This window comes from Leuciscus leuciscus (genome assembly GCF_965113295.1).
Source record: "Leuciscus leuciscus genome assembly, chromosome: 2".
NCBI lineage: Eukaryota > Metazoa > Chordata > Actinopteri > Cypriniformes > Leuciscidae > Leuciscus > Leuciscus leuciscus.
In genome coordinates, this window is record NC_138726.1 from 53,730,606 (window position 1) to 53,747,912 (window position 17,307).

At 35.9% G+C, this 17,307-nt stretch overlaps 2 protein-coding genes and 3 long non-coding RNA genes across 7 annotated transcripts in view; 3 read left to right on the forward strand and 2 right to left on the reverse strand.

Moving 5' to 3' along the window:
- The window catches only part of LOC309483713, a 1,354-nt gene extending 87 nt beyond the window's left edge, over nt 1–1,267 (reverse strand). Inside the window, exons 1-4 of the long non-coding RNA XR_014200628.1 lie at nt 1,063–1,267; nt 903–962; nt 722–819; nt 1–530 (exon numbers count right to left, since the gene is read on the reverse strand). The exon at nt 1–530 is cut by the window's left edge and continues 87 nt beyond it. This is a non-coding gene — a long non-coding RNA (uncharacterized lncRNA). The remainder of the gene's footprint in view (nt 531–721; nt 820–902; nt 963–1,062) is intronic.
- Nucleotides 1–17,307, forward strand: part of LOC309490522 (interferon-induced very large GTPase 1) — a 79,811-nt gene that overhangs the window by 32,980 nt on the left and 29,524 nt on the right. The window lies entirely within an intron of this gene.
- LOC309490842 overlaps nt 2,776–17,307 on the reverse strand; it is a 77,425-nt gene continuing 62,893 nt past the window's right edge. Inside the window, exon 2 of the long non-coding RNA XR_014202853.1 lies at nt 2,776–3,303. This is a non-coding gene — a long non-coding RNA (uncharacterized lncRNA). The remainder of the gene's footprint in view (nt 3,304–17,307) is intronic.
- LOC309490849 lies at nt 6,565–12,708 on the forward strand. Its single transcript, XR_014202854.1, has 3 exons — nt 6,565–10,335; nt 11,265–11,927; nt 12,131–12,708. It is a non-coding gene; the product is annotated as an uncharacterized lncRNA (long non-coding RNA).
- LOC309490540 (interferon-induced very large GTPase 1-like) overlaps nt 16,909–17,307 on the forward strand; it is a 137,417-nt gene continuing 137,018 nt past the window's right edge. Inside the window, exon 1 of one of the 2 annotated variants that reach the window (XM_082159772.1) lies at nt 16,909–16,976. The gene's annotated coding sequence lies outside the window, so the exon portion shown is untranslated. The remainder of the gene's footprint in view (nt 16,977–17,307) is intronic. The other variant, XM_082159768.1, reaches the window with a different exon arrangement.

Consider the following 17,307-nt stretch of genomic DNA (forward strand, 5'->3'; position numbering starts at 1 on the left):
GTAGTCATTGGTTGTTTAGCTTATACAAGTATTATAATGAAATATCAACCATTACATTCATAAAACTGCAGAATATAAATAAATTTTTAAGCATTCAAAAAGGAAATGTCCAACACAGGACAAAACACAGTTCTTTTCACAATACATGACACATAACCCCACCTTCAAAATAATTTCACTTATTTCCAAAAATTTGTTGGATTCATGTACACTGGAGGCCAAAATAAGTATTTAAGTGTCTTAATGTTTTTGAAAGAAGTCTCTTTGATGCTCAAGAAACATTTCTTATTATTATCAATGTCTGACTGTCTACTCCATCTTTTCTACAGCATAGGAGTAAAAGTCATCATCAAAATAATCTTTAAAAAGCCAACACAATGTTTTTGTCCACCTTTGTGAATAAATGAACTTCTCCAAAGATTGGTTCCTGTTCAGAACTTGATTGACAACATCAGAGTGTTCCCTGGTCTGCATGCGTGCCCACAAACACAAATGTACTCAGTCCTTCAGAGGAGATCCCGGTTCCAACACTATATGAGAGAGAGAGAGAGAAAGAGAGAGAGAGTATTAGTGTCACATTATTTTTAACCTCCTTTTTTTGTTAATTTTTATTATTATTTTCACAAAAACTTAAGAATATATATTTGTAAACAGCTTTTGTCAATAAATAGCATACAAAAGAACTAAATAAAATTATGCCAGATTAAATTTTAATACTTACAAATCCTAAATTCTGTCCAAAAATGCTGAGATCCATAGAAAGAACGACTGAAATCGATGATTTTAGCCCATTTCAGCTTGTCTGCAGTGAAGGAGTACCTGTTTGAGACAAATACACAGTAAGATACATGCAAGAAATCACTGTGTGATGATCGTTCTCCTTCCTACAGTAGTTAACCCACCTGTGCGCTGATATTAGGACCTTCCTAGTCAGGTGGGACTGCAATGGTAGAGTCTTCTGGCTAATAAAATATCAAAATAATGCAAAAATATAAACTTAAGTTGTTTAGAATGCTAGATTTTGTATGAATGAATTAGTGAGAGTTTTACTGCAGTGCTTACCTGGATACATTTAATCTGGTGAGACTGAACAAAGACAATGGTCCATCTTCTGATTGGTTCATTTGCTGTGTAATAAAGTTAGACATAAGGCAAAGGTCACTTATTTGATATAAAGTTAGCCAATTTTATAGAGATTTTATAAGATATTGTAAGATATTGTAAGCTACTTAGTCTGCACCAGTGGCTCAAAAGCAATTTTCACATAGCGTATTGCTAATCATTTCAGCAAATTTATCTCAAAATATATCACAAATGGGCTGGCCTACCTCTGGAATCTTGCTGGAAGTCACTGGCGCTTTGTTGCAGTTGCCTTTAAACACAAATATGGAAGTAAATATTAAATTCCATTAAAAAAAAAAGTATAATATGGTATAGTTTGCAAACTAATGCTAAAACTATAAAGGTTCTCATCAGTAGGCCAACATTAGGCTATAAACAGAATTTCACATTAGTTTATTCACATTTATTGTTAATGTAAACGCGTTGCTCGTTGGCATATTTTAACTCGACAATTCAATAATCTAACAAAGTGTGTAAAATGAAACGTTAGCTCAGTTTACCATGGTAAAGTTCGTTACCGCCATGCTGACGACGAGTAACGTTAGGCTAACGTTAACGTTATAACATAGGTTAAACTGGGCACAATCCTGTCAACATACACAGAATGTTTTGTTTTTTTACCTTGCTTGCTGATCTCTCTCTCTCGGTGAAGTGAATTCCGTCTCTTCCCCGGGCCAGACACGAACGTCGCGATCCAACAAAAGACAGACCCCATTACCTACACTGGATGCTCTGACGCGACACGACAAATCCCAGACAGTCAGTGTGGTGCATAGACTGTAAAAAATAGGTGTAGTGATGCGCCGCGGCCGTTATATTTCTGACGTAGTCCGATGCGAGTCCAAGCGCTCGCGCTATTTCTGACAAGGGATAAACAGGTATGCATTTAAAGGTCCGGTCGCTTCAATGTGTCCAATATAGACAGCCTCTGGCTATTATAGCGTTGTAGACACGCGGTGTAAGGCAAAAATTAGGAAATAAAAAGCACGGTGGAATGGTGCCAGCCAGAGAGGCAGTTACGTCAAATACAGTAGTATACAGCAAATTTAAAAAATACAGTAAGTCTCTGTATGTGGTGTTAGACGTCACAGAAAATTCCCATGATGCAATGGGAATCACAGTTATTTACTGTAAAGAGAAATAGCAGTATAATACTGGGGGATTTAAAGTAAATAACTGTAGAAATTACAGAAAAATCTAACAGTGTACCATATAACAGTAATTTCATGGATTGCAGGGAATGCCAGGGATAGAGTTAAATTAGTTTTAAAATGAGTTAATTTGTCACACTGAAGGACATGTCAATTTTCCAGGAGTATTTCATGTCAACTCATTTACAGGGATGGGCAGTATTTCAGATACATGTATTTAAAATACGTATTTGAAATACAAAATAGGCCTACTATTTTGTATTTTAAAGCCTTTGGAAAAAATCTAATGTAATTTGTATTTAAATACATTTAAGATGAGTATTTTTGTATTTTCAAAATACATAAAATACTTTTTGCCAGTCAGCCTCTTTATCAGGGTACTGATTTTGTGCATCAACTAGTTCAGACATTCACTAGCTCAGAATTGGATCAGCGATTTTTTTTCTTCTTTTTTTTTTTATAAGGTGAGAATGTCATGATCAATTCTACTTGTTGATTAAAGTTAAAATAGTGCATTATTCACTTCAGTTAACATGAAAGAATAAAAGAGCACAGACAAGTGGGAAAAAAGTGTAAGCCAATCAGTCTTGACCGGGTGTAGATTTTGATCAACTAGCTTGTCAAATGTGTGTAAAGCATTACTGCATGTTAGGGCTGGCTGATATGACACTACACATCATAGCTATGATATAAAGTGTGAATTGATGGAACTTTCGAAATCGTTTACATAGATGGGCCTATTTTTGGGGTAAGCAAATGTATCCGTGCAGCTTTTAGTGGGCAGGAATTATTGGAACTTTGGAGTGGAAAAAGAAGCACTGATGAATGATACTCCACAAACATCTTCAGCTTTTAGTTTTATTGTACATAAAAAATTATAATCTAAAAGGGGTAAATAAATAGTGTCAAATTAATCTAAATTAATTCTAATTTAAAATTTTAGATACACTTTCTAATTTTAATAAACTTATAGAAACAAATAAACTTTACATAAAATAAACATAAAATTACTTAAAAAGCATTGGACTTCCTGAAAAAAAAAATAAAAAAATAAAAATAAAAAGAGTTTGAAATTCAGTTTATGCTGTGGAATCAAAACTGATATTGAGAATTGTGAAACCATGAGATTTTGGTCATATCGCCCATCCATATTCTTTTCTAGATAGCAGAAAAGGTTCCCACAGTTTTACATAAAGTATGAATATTTGAATAGTGTTCACCACAATTAATAGACTACATTGTAACCAGAAATAAGTAGCCTATATAAATGGCTGCTATTTTGCATAAGTTTATTTGTAATTTCCAGAAAGAAAGAAAGAAAGAAAGAAAGAAAGAAAGGGCAGAGATGAGGTTAGGAATGAAAAGTCAGCAGGCCTATGTAGTTTCTTCATTCACTGTGACCTATCCCTGCACTGGATGGCCAATTTCACATGTATTTTGTGTATTTTCAAAATACAAAATACTGTATTTGTATTTAAATAAATTTTTTCACACAGCATTTTGTATTTGTATTTTACATACATTTCCATGTATTTCTGCCCATCTCTGCTCATTTAACAGAGATATGATGGTGTACGGTTGTTTAAATGCTGTTATGTTTTCAGTATCTCCAGCTTGTTAATAGGATGGAATTATTTTGATGTCAATTCCAGTAGAGCTCGGCACAGTGTCAGCTGGAAGTGCATCAAAGAAAAAACACAGAGAGAGAGAGAAAAAAAAGGATTATGAAGACTTGGTTTGCCACAAACAACCCTTTTCTGTGATTATTGAGTAAACGTTGTGCAAATTCCATCTTGCGTTAATAACTGTAAATCTATTATTTTCTTGTTGCCCTTTCTCTTACAAACACTTAACAAACAAAGCCTTTTCTTTCTCTCAAGAGAAGAGTAGAAACATATTACCGAAGGGCTCTTCTTCTCCTTGTTCTGCCCTCCTTCCTCTCTTTCTGTCTTTTTAATTATTGAAGAGCATGTTACCTTTCCCAGGGAAATCAATACGGAGCTACAGTAGCTTTCTCTCTGCTAACACGCCTGTGCTTTCCTCTTTACCCAGCTCCTTCAAACAGGCACACTAACACAGATTTACTTTACATATTTATTTAAGTGGTGCTCAAAAAAGTTCATTTCTTTCTTTGCTCCACTTCAGTGAACTTTATCTGTTCTCTTAAAGGGAATCTTAAAGGGGTCATATAATGCCATTTTTGTACAAGCTAATATGATTCTTTAGGGTCTAAATTAAAAGTTTGTAATATACTTTAATTAAAAATTCTCATTAGTATTGTAAGAAAACACTAATTTTACCTGGTCAAAAACAGCTCTGTTTTCAGCACGCCGTTTCAGTGCATGTGTCTTTAAATGATAATGAGCTTTGCTCACCCCGCCCCTCTGTTCTGTGCGTACACCGTTTGTAGCCTAACACAATAACCACGCGTTGTTCATTATAAACGTGGGATTATGAATTATATTGAGAACGTCGTACATAGAAAACATGCTGTAATGTACCCTGAGTGTAAACCTTAGATGCATTCATCATGAAGCCTGCAGCAAGGTTTGCAAATTTCGCAAAGATTAATATAAATACTAATATAAAGGTTAATAAAACATTACACTCACATCTTCTGGAGGTTCAGCAGTAACACGTTGGTACCGATCCGTTTTTTCTCGTTTGTAAAGCTGTCTGGTGTGAAATGATTCGCGTAAACATGAAAGCACAGAGGATCGTGGGGAATCCCCGTGAGGGAATCCCCGCGTCAATCCTTTGGGCATATCGCTTCAAAAACAAAACTCAGCCACTGCATCTATAACGGCTCAGATTTAGGAACATCCAAATGACTGCTGTGTTCCTTATTACATCTAAGAACAGAACACCACAATCGTGTAGACGCCATTCTACTCCAGCATATCAACAATGGCGGACTACTATGACGACGGCTGTCACAGCTTGCTCAGGGCGGGTCTTGTGTTGAAGCACGGCTGTCAATCACAATCGCGGGAGGGGCGTACGATCTTATGACGTCACAATATCGAACGGCTTGATTTCATAGATGGTCAAACATATAAGGAGATTAAAACAAAACCACTGGATGGATTTTAATCATGATAGGATGGTTGTGTACAGGCACTGCCAACAGACATTTCAGTGCAATCAACTTGTAAAAGTGCATGTACCATTATATGACCCCTTTAACACTTACCCACAAAAGCTCGTCTTATTTTGTTTATCTCTTCCCTGTTTCTGTTGGCTTAAGATGACATGACTGTTTTCTCCAGGGATAACAACTGTCATGACTTACCTGGTGTGACTGACAGATGAGGGCTGGAGGACTGATGTTAGGTGAGGATGACAGTGATGATGATGATGAAGATGGTGTGGGTGAAGGTGGGCTTGGACAGGGCGGTGAGACATTTTGGGAGGTAACACACACACGCACACACACACACTCACTCACACACACACTCACTCACAAACACTACCCCTAAACTAATGCACACACACACACACACACACACACACACACACACACACACACACACACACTCTAACCCTACCCCTATACCTACCCATCACACACACACATACACGCACGCACACACACATTAACTCGACCCCTAAACCTACCCATCACACAAAACCTTCTGCATTTGAAATTTTTTAAAAGACCTTTAATTACTTTATTTTTATACCAGATTTACAAATGAGGACGTCCCTAAAGGAAGACTTTGTAAGTATAAAGTACAAATTTGTCCCCAAAATATAGTTAAGTAAACGTAGGTAAGCGTCGATTCCAAGTTCCAAGTGACTTTTTACTGCGCCAAGTCGAAGTGCTCCCAAGTGCTATTCCGCTTTGCAAGGCGGGGAAATGAACAAAATCGTTTTAATATCACTTTGTACTATTCTTATCGTGTACAGTTATGTGCGGATCTTGTATGAGGGACGCCGTCTGGGAGTGCTGAACTGGTGCAACCGAGCAGCGTGTCGGACTATCGCTCTCCACGGGACGCATCTCGCCGTCTTCATCCTCCCCAATTTTATACTGTTTTTACTGCATATCCTTAAAAGCAAACGGTTGCTCGAGAGTTCCACCAAAGAGTTTTTTGCAGTGATAAGTTTCGCCTTCTTCAGCCTGGCGCAGTGCATCGCGCCGATAGTATACGGACTGCGTAAAAAGGAGCTTCTGGAGCATCTTAATCACCGGTTCCCATGTTTATCCGGCCGGTTGAAAAGCATTTTGGAGTGGACTGTCAACATCTCCCATCCCAATCGCCGTCGCCAGCAAAGGTAGGAGAACGGCATGATTTACCGCGTATTTGTCTCAGCGAAGGCGTTACGCATCGCAATATAGGGGTGCATTTGATAACGTGCTCTTGCTAGCCATTATGTTCAAACTTGTAGGCTATTAAGATTTTAAACTGCGTTAAGACGAACAGCTTTTGCTTGAGTGTAAATTATCTGATGTGGACTGTGACATGGCGAAGAATTAGTTCTGTTTATTGGATTTTCATAGTCTTAAAAATAAACGCTCAAATCCTGCTTTGCTTTTACAGCATCTAGTCACAGAAGAGCCAAACCACTTTTTATTCCTCAAGTGAGAGGAACCCCAAACTAAGAATGAAATCCACCTGTTCATGCATTTATTTCCCCTCAATTGTCTTGTAAATAGGCCTACAAGTAAAAGTCAAAGCAGCTACTGAGATTTAGGGACAGAAATGGATCAATCTCAATTAAAGATCACCATATCCTCTTCATGAGATTCAGAAGTTCATTTATGACAGTGGGTATGCTATTTGTGGTTTAAATATCTATTGAGAACATACTATAGTGAGTCCTAATTTTTCTTTTAGGTTATTTAAAAGTAACCAACGTTCTGGGAACGTTATTTTATGGTTACATAAAAATAAAACAAAAAAAAAGAACGTTCCCCTAACGTTAGTATTTGGTTCCCAAAAAAATAACCAAATGGGAACCAAAAACTAACGTTAGGGGAACGTTCTGTGTAAACTGGGCAGGTGCATCCATATGTTTATTAGCTGTGTAAATATATTGTTTGTTGTTGAATGAATTCGCTGTTGGTTCAGTAAATTTTGGTTGTGCATTTATTTAAAATAAACAGTAAATTGGCTGAAGTTATTGTTGACATTGTGTGAATTCTGTCACTTTAAAGTCATCAATAATATCATCAATGATGTTAAAAGGTAAAATTAAGAATTTAGAAGTGCAAAAACTCATGTTTGCCCTGTTGTGTAATTAAAGTAGCCTGTCTTCGTTTTACCTGAAGATTAGTTCATGAAAAAATGGTTTATTAGTTTAATGTATAAGTCTGTAAACATCATACCTGTTTTCCCATCTTCTTTTGAGATGTGCATTGGGAAACCACAGCCCGTTCTCATACCCAAATCGTCACTTTTTCGTCACTTTCAACCATGCTTCAATATCCGACGCACAAAGCACCCTTTAGCGTCCATATGAGACGCATAACCCTACCACATACCTAAACCTACCCATAACCGAAGCGTCGCATATGGACGCTAAAGGGTGCTTTGTGCGTCGGATATTGAAGCATGGTTGAAAGTGACGAAAAAGTGACGATTTGGGGTGAGAATGTGTTGGAATTGGAAACCATCATTCTCTTCAAAATTTAAAATCTCCATTAAGACTGGCAAAATGAATTGCCTCAGCTGGTAAATGTACTATACTACTGGATGGATGTTGCACATGAAGTGGTTGCCAAGTTCTTTTTGTTGTGTTTGCCCAGCAGACATTAGACGTTCACACCTTTCTTCTCAACCAACAACTGGTTAGTCAGGATTCATTTCAGCCTGCCACTGAACAAAGAGTGAAGTAGCAAAGGTCAGTAGCTTTTCACCTGTCAGTGTCCCTTAATAATAAATGCTTTTAGAAAAGTGCAACCTGGTTACACTTTATTTTGATAGTCCACTTTAGACTTTCTACTTACTATAAGTAACTTTGTAACTACATGTCAACTACATGTTAACTAATTCTCATTAATTTGCAACTACATGTCTACTAACTCTCAGAATAGATAGGGTAGGTTTAGGGTTAGTAGAATAAGTTGACATATACTTGCAAAGTTTCTGATAGTCAGTATGTTGTATGTTGTGGACCCATAAAAATAAAGTGTTAGAAGATATTAAGCGTGATAGATAATCCATGTGTCCTTCTGTGTGCATTTATCAAAACTATAGTACTTGTTTGAGTTCGTTATATAAATTGATTCTGTGATGGGAAGTAACTGAATAAAAGAAGTGATAATACTAATTAACCTAAATTTACATTTAAATCGGTTCATTCATCGTACTTTTTATAACTGCGGAGAGAACTAACCACTGCTGAAATAGGGGGGTTTGTGAAACTAAGCATTTTTCTCCCTTTTAAGTGTTAATAATTTTTTATTATTTTATGCCTTTATGAATAGATATGAGTACTATTGAAGCCCTTTTGTTTACCTGTATATTATTATTATTAATAATTTCATCTCTTATTATTATTTTTGCAGGTGGTGATCTGTTAAAGGTTTCCACATTTAGCAGGTTTTGAAAGACCAAGGAAAGGTGTCAGGAAAGACACCAGGGACGTCACTAGGATTGGAAGACGGGGGGCTTAGCCCCCAGGGTATTTGTAACTTGCGTTTATAGAAAATCTTACAGTGAATTTGAGTAAAAAACAACAATGTATATGTTTAGCTGTATTTGTCTCTTCAACCCCGTTACCATCTTCAACCCTGTTACCCTAGTCTCAACCCCGTCACACCTACATTTTTATTAATCATTTTTTTTAAATGATGAATAAGTAATTTAATGTTTGTTGAACTTAGTCAGAAATGTTTAGAGCAATCATAAGAATACTGATTTTAGTTCAAATTCTGAAGTTAAGCCACATCTTTGATCAAAAAGGACAGGGTTGCTGTCACAAAAAGTGCCCATTTCAGGCTTTAGTATAGCATAAGTGTAAAATTATATGTAAATTTTATGGTGCATGGTACAATTTCTGGTAAGCTACGCTTTTTTATTATTTCAATTCAATTCAATTATTGTGATTTGATTTAATATTGACTCATTTGGATAAATATTAGGTAGGCTACTCAAGATAGGCGTTAATTTTTCTCAAGAAAAAAACAACTCACCTGCTGTAAACATACAGAGAGCCCTATCAGCTGGCAGTATTATTTAAGGTTAAAAATAACTCAAATTAAATATAATGCGTTTTTTTATTATAATAACAAATTTATTTAATGATATAAGTAAAAATATAATAAATATGTATAGAACACATATTTAGCAAAAGACTCTCAATAGCTCTTTTTTTTCTTGCCAACTACGTGCTATAGCCTATATTATGTTCATTAAATGGCTTTCCTGAGGTAAATGTGACATAATTGTTCTCCAGCTATGTTATTGACCTCTTCACGCTGATAAAAAACACTGATTGATCGATATTATGTATGAGGAATATTTCGGTAAGTTGTAGCCTACATACAGTAGTATCTTTCAACAGTGTTTGTGTTTTTTTACTATTAGCTAGTAGAGATGATCGGGTCACGTGCGCTAGGGATCTGTCAATCACATTTACAAGCACCAATATGGTATTGTTTGAATTTCGTAATAAAATTGACAGAATCTGAGAGCTGAGATTATTTTATATCATAAGTAACTTAACCTGCTCTGTCTAGTCTGTCGGTCTCCGTGTCCTCTTTGCTTCGCGATGTTTCTGTGCGTGAGAAAATGGATGTGTGGCGTGAGAGCGTGTGAAAAGTGTCAATTGTGTGTCTCACGGTGAATGCGTGGTTGGCAGCTCTGTTACGACTCTTTGTACTTCTGTCCAACTTCTCGGCAATTTTTTGTAGCTGGAAATATATCATTTGTTGCGTCTAAATATGAATGAGGATACGGTTATTGATAAATCGAATTGTTATTGTTGTTCTTATTATCATTTAGGGGGGCTTAGGAACATTTGGGGGTAGCTTCAGCCCCCCTAAAATAGGCCTGACGACATCCCTGAAAGACACAAATGAGTGGAAGGCGAATGGGTGGCGCAGTTGATTGGGGTATGTACATAATCAGTGACATCTCTGCATAACAGTCCAACAAAGGCTTGTTCACAAGTGTGCGCACAATATAAAGGATATTTGACAAAGAAGTGGAATCTACATCACTGAGCAGGTGGTGTTTGCAGAAGAGCTATAACAAAATGGAACGTTTCCATGGAAATATGGGTTGTAAACCAAGCTACTTTGCTACTAGTTAATCCTGACCAGTTAGGTTGTGATAATTCAAAACGGTTTCTGTCATTTGAACTAAAACCATAAAGTTTCTCGAGCCCTTTGTAACACATAATAAAATATGGTTCAAATCAAAACATAAAATATAGTTTAAAAATTAAAACACAAATGCAATAATTAATATTATAAAAGATAATGAACATTTCATAGTTCACAAGTTTAAAATGTATACATTTCATTATACATTAGAGAGTTTATAGGGAAATTCAAATAAAAATCAAGGATGCCTATAGAGATTGTATTGACGTTTCCCCTTTAAGAGAATCACTCTTGTACATTGGCATAGAAGAGCAGCAGAAGTGAGAGAATAAGCGGGAAGATTATAGAGATTAACAAGTGCTATATTCCATTATAATAAGTTGACTTTGAAACCCTTAAGGCTTAAAGAGACAGAAATAAAATTGTCATAATAGTCTAATTTTATTAAACTTGATTTAGTTGTTTGTTTAATACCAGCAAAAGGCTAATGGGCGTATGGATAAAACCATATATATACACCATTTATCAGTGACTGTTAACAAGACATGAATGTTTATATGAAAGATGGAGTGGTGACTTTACAAGTGACCACTCCACCCCTTTTTGAGTCAATTGAATGACGTAGCATGATGCTATGGTTCCCAGAGTTTGCCAGTCTTTATTGTTCTGATTTACACTGATAGATTAATGCAATTCCTTCATGATCTGTTGTGTAGGTAAGGTTTTAAACTTCAGTTCAGTGATACTGAACCACAACTCTTCTGTGGTGTACGAGGAGAGGATGTACAAACTGCAAGTAATGATGGCGAGCAAACCCAGACTGTGACTTACATCTTTGTTTCAACTGTTCCTGCAAAGACGACCTGTTACACAGTGGATTCTCTGTAGAATGACTACCAAACAGTTGGAGTATCCGGATCTGTTTTTAACTGAACAAGGCATCGATTTCTTCCATTCTTCTACATCATGTTTTTTTTCTGAACTGGAAATCTTTTTTCTTCAACATCTTCCTGAACTGAACTGTATTCCATGACAAGAACAGAAATTGAATGGAATTTAAGGACCACACATTATAATTGTATTATTTTCATTTCATGTACAGCATCATTTTGGTGTATTGCTTGTCTGTCTAACAGTAAAGTGCTGACTTTTATTTAAAACTTTTTTTATTTTAAAACTCCATTACAACCTAGAACTGTCCTAGTAGCATCACTGTTGTGTTGGAGAACACACATTATAACTTCCTTCAACTGTAAGTCTCGAGCATAGCAGGCTTGTGGGCACCTTCTGAAAAAAAATTAAAAAATCTTAGAGAAACGTTGCAAAAAAGTATCCCATATAATTGATTCTAGAAGGACATTTATATAATATAATTGTATGTACAGTCTTACAATTGATTCCACTCATGTTACAGTTATCAGATGATGGAATTCAGCACTGTAAAATTGTCAAGAAGTATCTGCAAATAAATTGTGATTAAGCACATCGTGATTCTGTGCATGAGGATAAACCTTTGTGAGGTGATATGTTTTTAACATATGCTTGTAAATTCTGTTTGAAAATAAAAGTAGTAACAGAGCAGGGGCCTGTACCATGATGGCAGATGAACAAATTCAGAGTTATAGGATACGTTTTGAGTTGACGAAACCAAACCACTCCAATCTGGCTTTGTTGGTAACATGATGCTGATCATCAGCTTTCTTTGTCAACTCAGGCTTTGATCCTGAGTTTGTGGAGCATGTGCACATACATGTGTGACATCACTGGCGAACAGCCAATCACAAGCCTTGGTTAAAGGTTTTGCTAAATGTTAAGAGATTGAAGAATATGATGAATTTAAATGCATTTACAATGAAAAAAGTACTTGTTCATGAAAGAGGACAAATAAAAGAAATGATCTTGCTTTATCAGTGCAGTCACAAGTGAAACTTGTTAAGTTAAGTTTATATAGGGACTCGAACATGTATGGCCACATTAAGTCTTTTTAAAAGCATTATCTATTGATTTATTACATACAATCTGTATATATATTAACATTCATTTAAACTAAATTATTTATAATATCTGTTAAACTAAAATTGCTTGTGTGTAATGGATTAATAATAATACAAATCATATAAAATAACTCTGTAATTATCATTAAAGCCAGACAATTTTTTTTAGTACTAATACAACTTTGTTGTATTATTTTAATTTAATACTGTGAAGCTGCTTTGATACAATCTGTATTGTGAAAAGCGCTATACAAATAAACTTGACTTGACTAGTGACCTTTAATTTGGATCAAGAGAAACTGGGGGAGTGACTTGTTTTGTCAGACATGTGTCACTTCTCTCATCTGCTCGCTTCTGATTGGTCCAATTTCAGTTTGCGATCTCGAACTCTGAACATAACCTGCCCCGGAGCAGGTTAGCTGTGCAAGTTATTATGGCAATGAACGCAGCTAAAAGCCAAGCCACTTTCATGGTACCTAAACCCCAGGATCGGTGCAAACTAAACTGAAACTTAAACCGGCCCCTGATTCAACTCTTAAAATGACTGGTAATTTGCTAAGACCTGATTGCAATGTTGGGGGCCTTCAAGGAAAATGGTAAGGCAACACTAAAACATTGTGCATGACCATCCTTTATGTCTGATACACTATTTAAAAAATAAACACTAAAAACTAAATTTTTTGTCAATGTCAAATGTAACATAACTATTCATTTTGAGATCTGCTAAAGAAAAAAAAAAAAAAAGGTTTTGAAAGCGATCTTTGCAATAATCATTTTTTAAAAATTTAATTATAGTTCTTGTTTTAAAAAAAAGAAAAAAAAAAGAAAACCGGCTGCACAAATATTTAATTAACTAAAAAAAGAATTTGCCAATCAATGAGCGCCCTCTACTGCCTGATAATAGTCATGTAATTAAGCATTTGATCACTGCTGTTAAAGCACAAAACATTTGCAACCTTTTAATTGGTTTGTAAAGAAAATAGAACTTAAAAAAAAATAACCTACAGGGAACGTTCCCAAAATGTTCTTGTTTGGTTCCTAAAAAAATAACCAAATGGGAACCATACGGGAACATTAGGGGAACGTTCTGTGAAACACTATTGCAAAATAGACTAGTTGCCTAAATGGTTTAGTCTGGCGAGTCCCCCAAGCGTGCCGCACAAGCCCTGAAAAGTGAAGCCAAAACGTCTCGATCGCCCCCTGGTGACTGGTCCTAGTATAGTTCATAAACCCCGCCTCCCCGTGTTATTCAACGGGACTTGAGACCAAATAAACAATTTAATTACACTTTAAATATCTTTTTTCCGAAGGTGGTTTCTGTCATTTACTGTAGTTTTTAATCACGCTGATGTAAATTCAAGTGTTTGTTTTTAAAATAGTTTTTTTTTTTGTTAGTTACGTGATGCTATAAAAACGATGGTGTGACGTCATGATTGACAGCTGTGATTGACAGGTTCTCTGAGCGAAGTAGTCACTGAAGCACCAACAGACTTTTTTTCGGGATCTTCTGAGGACTGAGGAGATTGGAGCTTTAAATTTAATATCTAAATTTCTATAATTAATTATTTCACACCGAGAGTGAGGGCGGGGCCTTGATTTCGCGGCTTTACTTCCTGCTCACTAACTGCACAGGTCTGGTCCCGAAATCGCTACTGCGCAGACTCAAACCCCAAGATGTCAGCGCCATATCGATCTGGACGCGATATTTTTTTCCCCAGGATGGTAGGGGAAGACTCGTGAATATTCATTAGGGAAGTCATCCCTGATTGGTCTGATGACCTACCCCTAACCCCACCCGTCACTGGGGTTAAGACCAATCAGGGAGAGACCCCCAAGTCGGTCAAAAATAAAATTAGGAATAAAATTCCACAAAGAAGGTTTTCAAACAAAAGTTTAACCAATTAATTTTGAGGGTATTAGTTTGCTCAATATTGTATTGAGATGATGTTCTAACCTGTGCAGTAGTAGTACTGATAAATAGTAATAAGTAATTATTGATGAATAATTATTTACATAAATGTGATTAAGTTATCCTAGTCTCTCTACATACATGCAAAATAGTTTTTGTAAATTTATGTAAATGTAATGTAAATTTTAAATCACATGATTTTAAACCTAAATTTGATTAATTCTTATTAATTCTTTTGATTAATAGCATGTGGTCACCGCAAGTATTTTTTTTATTTTTTTTATGCGTGTATATAGAACATTTTAAAATTAAGCCATTTTATTTTATTCAGGTCATATTTGCTGTTGAGTGGAAGCAAAAATGTGTCACGGAACACACACACCAACGGGTAGATCCAAATGCAGTATTTAATAGGGTAATCCGTACTCACAATCCAGTAGTGATGTTACATATGACACTGAAGCTTCGATGCGCGTATCACACAAGCGAAACAATTTCTAGTGAAGCCCCGTATCGGAGTGTGTATTGTTTTACTAGAGTCACGTGATCGATGACAAACGAAGCCTCACTTTCTCTCCAGTCACGTGCGCGTTTCGCTTTGGGTGTCAGAAGGCTCGAACTCCAGATCGTATTTAACGAGTCGTTGCCTCAGTCTGGTTGATGTGTTGTAGCCTACTTTGAAAGTTAAACAATATATTACATTTAAATAAGCAAAATAAATTTTTCGCTACTTAGGCTATTATTTTTTGTTGTTGTGTCTTTTTGTTTTTGTAAAATCTTTGCACTTTTTGGTGATTTTAGGTAATTTGGTGTTGGTATTGGGGTTTAGGGTGGGATTAGGGGAGAGGGGTGTTGGTGTTTGGTGGAGGGTTTGTATTTAGAGCAATGGCAACATCCAAAAATATAAAAATAATTAAAAACTTTATCAACCTTCTGTCATTCCTACAGTTGATTAAGCACTATCAGTAACAAGTGTCATAAGCACATTTAATAACAGATGATCCTATCAGACAATGTCCTTATTCATTGTGTGTGTGTGTGTGTGTGTAGAGAGAGAGAGAGAGAGAGAGAGAGAGAGAAATATATAGAGAGAGAGAGCCTACATTAGATCTTATTGAATCATATAAGCTCATTTTATATTTTAATTGTCACACTTTAATGGGTAAAATAATTTATTTAATGAACAAATCAAACACAAACATGAAAGGTTTTTATTTGTACACATAACATTGAAACTATGGAGTGTGTTGTGGTTGCTTCATCTGCCAGAGCTTCTAACACAGGCTTCTGACTGCTTTATTTTAAATAACCACCAGATGGCGCTGCTCTCGACACTCTCGAAGCTTTGAATCTTTTCCCGGAACAGTCAGGGGAAAGCCTCAGTGATTCATGAGGCTTCATTTCCCCATCCCTACAATCCAGTCCAGGCAAGGGTCAAAATCCAAACAAGTCAATCTGAAAATAAGAAACAAACAAATAAGAAACAAACAAACAAGAAACAAACAAGAAACAAACAAGAAACAAACAAGAAACAAACAAGAAACAAACAAGAAACAAACTTCCAGAAGTGTAGTGACATTAAAAAAGGACTCCATCACAAGGACTGAAACAGCAAGGGTATAAATACACAGAAACTAACAAGGTGACGGGAAACAGCTGTGTGCAATGAACAATGAATAGACAGAACAGGATGATGGGAAATGTAGTGCATGAGAGAATGACACCGTGGGGGAAGGGGACCTCTAGTGGTTAACCGGGGTACACAAAACCAGACACTGTGACAAAATTAGTCAAGTATTTGTCTCTGTAATTTTAATCCTAAAGCCACAATACAATATGGTCTGTAAACAGCTTAACATACCAGTACACATTCAAGAGAAAATATAAAAATAATAACAGCATCAAGAAAAGAAATCTTGTCAGATGTCAAAAAAAAAAAAAAAAAAAAAAGTGCTTAAAGATATTTTGCCTGGTAAGAGTTCCTTCTTTAATGGCTCATTTTTCCAGTGATCTGTACATACGGTTCCTCTTAATTTGCTGTTCAGTGTCTGCAGGACATGTACATAAAAAAATAAATAAAATATTTTAAGTTTAATATACAAACTGATCACATCACTGATCAACTTTTTTTTTATATTTTGTTTTATATAACTTTTATTCAAAGATAGGACATACAGCAGGAAAACAACATCTTCTACGTAAACAAAGGCAAAAAAAACAACAACAAAAAAAAAACACTGATCAACTCTCTTCTAGTGCGCATGATGAGTCACCAAAACACACCACCCTGCATGCAGTCCAGCCGCAGTGTCCAGTACGTGTTGGATCTGATCCAGCTTACATCATCCTGCAGCGAGGACTTCTTGAGAGAACGGGCGTCGTCCATATATTTTTTACAGTCTATGGGTGAGTCACTCTCTTTTTAGGGTATAAATTGGGTTAGAGTTCCCGCCCCGTCAAAAGAAGATCTGGAGTTACGACTTTCAAAGGCAGAGGTTTTCCTCCACTTGATAAGTGGATAATCTGTAAGTAATAATCGATAAGATTTGCTGAATCACCGTCTTTATTTAATAGTGTTTATTGTTATTGTGAATTCATTCTCGGCTAATAGAATCGTTCCCAAATGACAAAAGTCAAGAATTGGTTAATCTGGTAATGATAATTCATGCGAGTGCAAGAATAGCGGTCTGTTTTAAAGTTATTATATCTTCGTTACCCGCTTAGTTCAAACTGTTTGATAGGTAGGCTACTGATTTATCCCTGGTGGTTAAGTTATATTTGTCGTTTAAGAAATTATTTTTGTGGTTGTGTTTATTACACAACATTTTTTCGTGATTCAGTCAATTTCTGGTTGTA